Raw genomic sequence first — 6,826 nt, forward strand, 5'->3', positions numbered from 1 at the left:
ATCAAATGAAGCTGTACGGATAGAAGTTTCCTTTTAGCACCTCAGTGTGTTCTCAAACACTCCTCAAAGCCCCCAACAACCGCCAACCTGATTTCCGTCTTTGAAATCGAGAGAAGAACGTGATTGAACTCTTCTCTTTATTTTTTCCCCCTCTTGCTCGTTTCCCTGTGATTGAATGTGTTTTATCTATCCGTGCGGGGGGTGAAGGGGGAAGAGGAAGAAGGAGGGAGCGATGAGCAAGAGGCGACGGGAGGGTTCTTCAGCACAAGTCATCCTGATGAAAGGGGTCTTTCACTCTTTTACTCTCCCTGTCTTTCCTCCTTTCAGCCGGTTGAGGCATCTCATCAAATGGCCCTGAATAGTAGACGTGACACTATCTGTCTATCCTCAACCACCGCCGCCACCTCCCCTTTTCTTGGTATCTCACACACACACATCCTTCCATCCCGCCTTCCCTCCCTATCTATCTTGACTTCGTCTTCTATCTACCTGTGGCTGCAGGCATCCAGCCACCCATTCACTTTCTCACAATGCCGCTCAATGACCACTGACAAGAGGTCGGAGTAAAGAAAACCGAGCTCAAGTTTTGGGTAGAATTGTGAACACCAGAGCCATCATTCTCCTGTTTACTACACATAAGCGATGCAGCAAGGAGCTCTGTTGCAGCTCTATGAAATATATCCCTCCCTGCAGACGGCTCCTGACAAGAGGTTTGATGTTTCTCAGATCTGCGTTCTGAGAGAAAATCTGATTTTTAAATACTTTACAAAGCAGGTACAAGCTTTTGTGTTGGCCTGATTGTCATCAGAGCCCGATTATAAGATGGGAGTAGTTGTTGGCACAAGCAGTTGATAACCTGGCCACAACATCTTAATACGTCATCGACCATTAATACCTGCCATGGAGGTTGAAAACTGGGAAACTGAAGATTTTCCTGATTCTGTCTATAGGGCACATCTTTCTCTCAAATTCCTCCGATCTCTCTGTGGGACCACAACACATCATTCGCTGTCAGTAGAGTCGCTTTTGAGTGGAGGCATGAGTGCTGGTTCCCCAGTAATGGAAACATACAAAAACTGGATGTCACAGACACCCACCAGGATAAAGGCAAAAAACAATATCAGTTGCTTCTAGAATGTCCAGACAGCAGCTCTTTGAGTGTAAAACATGGCCCTAAGCTTCCTTCGCCTAATTGCACCGAAGGACTGATTGCTATGCTGTCACTCTGAGTCTCCCTGAAAGCACAATGAATGGTTTGGAAACGGTTCTAAAATCATACAGTTGAATTAAGCTCATATAGAGCTTTGTATGTTGTTTGTGAACAATCTAGTGTTATATAGGTGTTCTTTTTAGTCATTCATTTATTTATTTTCTTCCTGATTCCGAACTGGAGTGGAATGAACCAAGCTACTTGTGGATGATCGGACCATAGACTGTAAACAAAAGATGAGCAATAGCCACTGGCATTCACCCATTGATTAGTCTGCTAGTTTTGCATCCTCAAGTTCAACATTCATGCCATCGCCATAATACTTTTATGGAAATCAAATGTGACAAGCATGAAGAAAACCAGGAGCATATGTGTAAGTATTGTCAATAACAAAGCAGCCACACCCTAAAGCATACCTTGCTTTAATGTCCTTTTTATATTTATAGTATAGTATAGTATAGTTTTACTATAGAGTTATAGTTTACAAAACAAACATCAACCTGTATTTAAAGGGGAAGTTCGTTTTTTTTTTTTAAACCTGGCATAAAATACGTTCATCTACTCATCGATAACATTTTGATGAAAGTCGACGTCCTTCAAACGCTATTTAGATCCACGTATATCCATATAATGGGATTGAACGGAGCATAGATGATACAGCCTCTAAATAAGTCATTATCTGTCTTTATTTCACCAATACTTTAAGACGAATGAATGAATGAACGCGTACTGTTGCAGTGTTAGTTCAGAGCTGCCGTGTTGTTGTTATTGAGGGCTATGGATAAAGTCATCGGCGCGCGCCGCTGCAGCACAGCTTATTTACTCCATGTTCTGTGACGATCGGCTGTCTTCACACGGATAGCCCAACATCTGTATTGTTTGCTTGGCCGGGAAGATCAGCAGTTCTGTTTTCGAGAAGTTGAGTTGGAGGTGATGCTCTCTCATCCATGTGGATGTGTCAGCAAGACAGGGTGGAAATGACAGACAGAGTTGGGTGTCATCTGCGTAGAGGTGATATGAGAAGCATTTAGCTTCCATATTCAGTTTCCGGGCGTAAATTTGCGTGCCACTGCAACCTGGTTTGACCCACATCATTCTCTACATAAGTTCACAATATTTGAAATACCAACCCAAAAACTGGTGTCTGTTACTTTATCTGGGGCCATCTTGGTCTGAAATGTGTCATTTACTGCGCCATTCAGATTTGCATGGTACTGTTGCATCACAGAACCAGCTCAGAGTAGAATTATGCAGCCACCTCATATTTTATCGTAGCTTAGCTTAGCCTGTTTTTTGTTTTGTTGTAAATGAAGAATTAGAAATGGAAGGATTTGCTGTCGAATTGCTCATCCTACACCCTAAAACTGACTGCAATGAACAGGGCTATAAATTCACATAGGAAAGGGGAGTTGTTGTACCTCTTTTGTTCCTCAGTAAAGTTTGTCAGCCTGTGAAAAATCAGCGTAATATTTTTCACTCGGGTGACTTTGATTGAATCCAGTGAAAGTCACCTAAAAAAATGTCTTTACTGCACTTAAAAAAAAAAAGCTAATTGTTTATTGGATTAACCCCTTGCTTCTGACAGTAGAGTAGCAGTGAAAAATACACATATAATGATATATTTACTCATTAGAAATGAATGGGTAGGTTCGTTCAAACTTTTTGACTGGTACTACATCAATTGAATAATAACTGTAAAAGTCAATCCCAAAAGGTCCACTTGTCGGCATGCCGCAACACAAATAAGCACTCTTACAGCCTGCTACCGATGGACTTTCAATGGGGAGGACCCTTTGGGATTTATCTCTTGCTCTTTCCTTATCCCGGCAAAAACCCAAGATACTGACCTTTTCCGAGCCTAGAGTCCTGAGCTCATGTTGTCCACGTCCGTCTTTAGGATAGTCTGCGGTCGGGAGACGCTCAACATAGTGGAAACATCTTTTCAAAACTAGACAGACTGTAGTTTTGTTTTCTGCTCTTTTTCCATTCAAGAAACGTTCTTCACTTCTGATATATCTGATGCTACAAGACTCTACAGGGACCTCTTGATCATTGTCAGTGCTCACCCATAACTTCCAGTAAAAAAAAAAGCACACACACAACTAGGAGTCTGGCAAGATGGACCTTGGGAATCTGGCATCTTTGCCTCCCAAGTTAAACCGATTACACCGATTTTTTTTTTTTTGGGGGGGGGGGAAATGTTTCATATGACAACATAATTAAGTTTTTCCCATCATTTTTTTTTTGTTTGTTTTTTGGTGCTAAACCCGACAACAGTGTCTCACTGAGAAGAAAACCGAGTCAACCAAAGCCTTTGCAAAGTAATGCAAATAAAACATTAAACAAGGAAGTTCAGAGAAAGAACTAATAAATCACCTTTTGAATGGAGATGACGAGAACGTTAATAACCCCTTTAGGGAATTCGTAGCATCGGATCGTGTTTGCTGCATGTAGAACATCTATCCTGTTTCTGTAGTGTGTGTGTGTGTTCGTCAGGGTGTTTGAAGTGTAGCGATATCCCGAAGATGCATATAGTCATGAAAGGTGCAGTTGTCCAAACCGTTGAAAGAACGAAGGGAGCTGGCGAAGGTGGGGATAGAAATTGGTGGGGAGTCAAGTTAAGAGGAAAGAAAAGGTGTTAAAAGCTCTGTGATGGAGAAAAAAAAAGAGGGGGGGCTGGCAATATGGCGAGTAAGAAGGATAGAGTTAACGGATATGTTTAAAAGGGTGCACAGGAGACGGATAAGGGGGGGTGGTGGAAGGAGAGAGGGCGAGAGATAATGAGAACGCAAAGAAGAGAGCGAGGGGAATGAGAAGATAGACGATTTCCTATTCCGTCAGACGCACCGTGGCTCATTCATTATATTCCCCAGGCAATTACCCAGGCCACCTGCTTTGTCTCTCCCCTCATTGTTTCCATCTCTCTGTGTCTCTGTCGTTCTCTCTGTCTTTCTCTCGATCTCTGTCTGTCATTCTTTTCTATTGCTCCTTCACTACTCCTGTGTGATCCTCCCTGTTTTGCCAACTCTTACCCTTTGCTCTCCTCATTTCTGGGTTTCTCTCGCTGCATTGTCTCCATCCTCCCGCTTCTTTTTGTGTCTTGCTTGTTTAATGTGGGAAAAAAAATCTGACAGATTGGTGTGTGTGCGTGTGTGTCTGTGTGTATGTGATGTTGGGCCAGTCCTAATGAGCTCAGCCTTGCATTTAGCAGGATGCCAGGTTCGGGGTAGCTGCTGCTTTACTGGTTTCAAATGCTTGAATTCGCTGGACGACTGGATAGGTTAAACCTCAGAGCTGCAAAATTTCTACTCTTTTTTTTTTTTTTTTTTTTTTTTCCTTTTTTTCCAAATCACAATGCTGTCAGTTCAGGAAAAAGAATAAATCCTTTCTGTTGCATTGTTTCCAAGTCTTTATCATTTCTATCTCCCTATTGTTTTCTCCTCACATACTGTGGCTCTTGCTCACCGAAATCCCACTAATAAGAGTTTCCTAAAAGGAAAATTAGCATATGTATAAAAATGATAATCATTCTCCGTCTGAAAAGCGTTACAATGTAAAATACGCGTTTTGAAATTACACGTGCAACAGCTGCAGGAGCATTTCCATTCCATTTTTTTTCTTGGTTCCACCTTCCGAAAAGGATGGCATTCGCATCATATTCCAGCTGATGTTTTGTTTTTTTCCTAAAGTAAAGAAAAGAAAGTTTTTGTGCATGAAAAGGTCTACATGAATAGGAGTTATGTTCTCCCACAGTTCCTCAACTCTGTGACGTGTGTGTCCAGATGTTTCATAGATCGTCTACATTACCATATAAGGGATATGCGTAGTGTCGGCATAATGACTGATTTAGTACGCGGTGAAACAGAACTAATCAGAATGGGCGGCTCTAATGAGGAGTGAACCTCGTTGATTCTCTTACTCAGACCCCCAAAGGGTCTTAGCCATGAGTAAAACGCACCAAATTGTCCACTTGGTCCACTTTGCTGCAAAACTAAACACAAAAGTCTTCATCCACCCCCTGCAGCTCCTCTCTGTTTTGTCCTTCCTTTTTTACAAGGTTTGCTTTGTTTAGCTACTTTTCAACTACAGTCTTTAGAAAAGAAATCATGCTTTGAAGAACAACTTTGAGAGTCTCATATCTGTAAAGTTGTTAGTCGCTGATGATTCATCATCTGTTAGGAACACGGAAAGTTGTGAGCTACACAAATGACATATAAATGTTTGGAAGGAGAGAGATTTAGAGTGGTAATAGATATTGATTGAAAAATTAGTATTTGCATCATGTGGGGGGTGTGTCGTCTATCTCTGCCTTTAAAGAGAATTTGATACATACATAGGTGAAGATATGATTAATTTCTCGAAGCAGAACAATTGGAATTAAATTAGAAGCGAGTCAATCTGATACGGTTTGATTCAGTTAACTTTCTTCTTTTTTTTTGTTGAGATGATGTGAAAATGAACTTTCTATCACTGTGGCAAATTGTAATTAAGTAGATATTTAGTAATAGACCAGGCATTCGCTCTGTTGTCTCCTGAACAGCTGCACTTAATCAAAGCTCAACAAACAAATAGTAGCAAATGTTCCTTCCTTGTTATAAAATCCAATTGATTTCCTGATGCAAGATGTCACGGCGCATTATAAACTGTGCGATCACTGATGCTCAGACGCGCGTCGTGTTTACCTTGCAAGAAAGCTTTGGATCGGTGTCGGGGCATCCAGCAGCCGGATTGCACACTCACTTTTAGGTTTACTCAGACTGACACAAAAGTCTGTTTTTTGACTCTATTTATGGTCTTATTCAAAATCATGCCATTGACTGGTTCGTAACACATTATATTCCATCCAGGCGTGCACCTGCCAAAGCAGTGATTGCATCATTATCTGCTGCGATGGCCGAGTGGTTAAGGCGTTGGACTTGAAATCCAATGGGATCTTCCCGCGCAGGTTCGAACCCTGCTCGCAGCGTAATTTAACCTTATATGGGTGGCCGTGGCTCAGGGGTGAGAGTGGGTCGTCCAGATACCGGAAGGTTCGATTCCTACTGACAGCTGGAGGGGTGTCAGTCTACCTGCTTGCCACGGCCGAGGTGCCCATGAGCAATTTTATCGATTTGTTTCCCGATAAAGTATAGATTTTTAGCCACGAGTATCAATTTTTCTTTTTAATTTATTTTGAAGCAAACTTTATTGAAAAGTCAGACGCTACAATTAGTGAAAACACAAAACATTAATATAATACAATACAATGCAATGCCAGGGGGTCACATTATACAAAACGATGATACATTAGTTCATAAAAATGTTATATAAAGTGCATAGCTCTCACGTTTGTGACATGTTTGCTTTTTTTTCCTTTGTTTGGCGGTGTTGTCCTTCCGGTTCAAAGGACGGACCACCAGTCCAATCAGCGACGATTCATGTCAAATCACACTGTCCCTTTTTTTTTCCAGAAAATGATGTAAGTGTATCGAATCGTATCGAATCGTTGGCTGAATATCGTGTATCGTATTGTGATTAGTGTATCTCTACAGCCCATGCTCCCCGGGCTCTGTGATTGGCCGCCCACCGCTCCAGTGTATGGCATCTGTCTCTATGAGTGTGTGCATATGTGTGTCC

General features: G+C 41.7%; 1 non-coding gene across 1 annotated transcript; it reads left to right on the forward strand.

Moving 5' to 3' along the window:
- Positions 1–6,094: 6,094 nt before the first annotated feature.
- On the forward strand, positions 6,095–6,176 carry trnas-uga (transfer RNA serine (anticodon UGA)). Its single transcript has one exon. It is a non-coding gene; the product is annotated as a tRNA-Ser (tRNA).
- Positions 6,177–6,826: the final 650 nt, after the last annotated feature.

This window comes from Odontesthes bonariensis, chromosome 8, assembly GCF_027942865.1.
Source record: "Odontesthes bonariensis isolate fOdoBon6 chromosome 8, fOdoBon6.hap1, whole genome shotgun sequence".
NCBI classification, from domain to species: Eukaryota; Metazoa; Chordata; class Actinopteri; order Atheriniformes; family Atherinopsidae; genus Odontesthes; species Odontesthes bonariensis.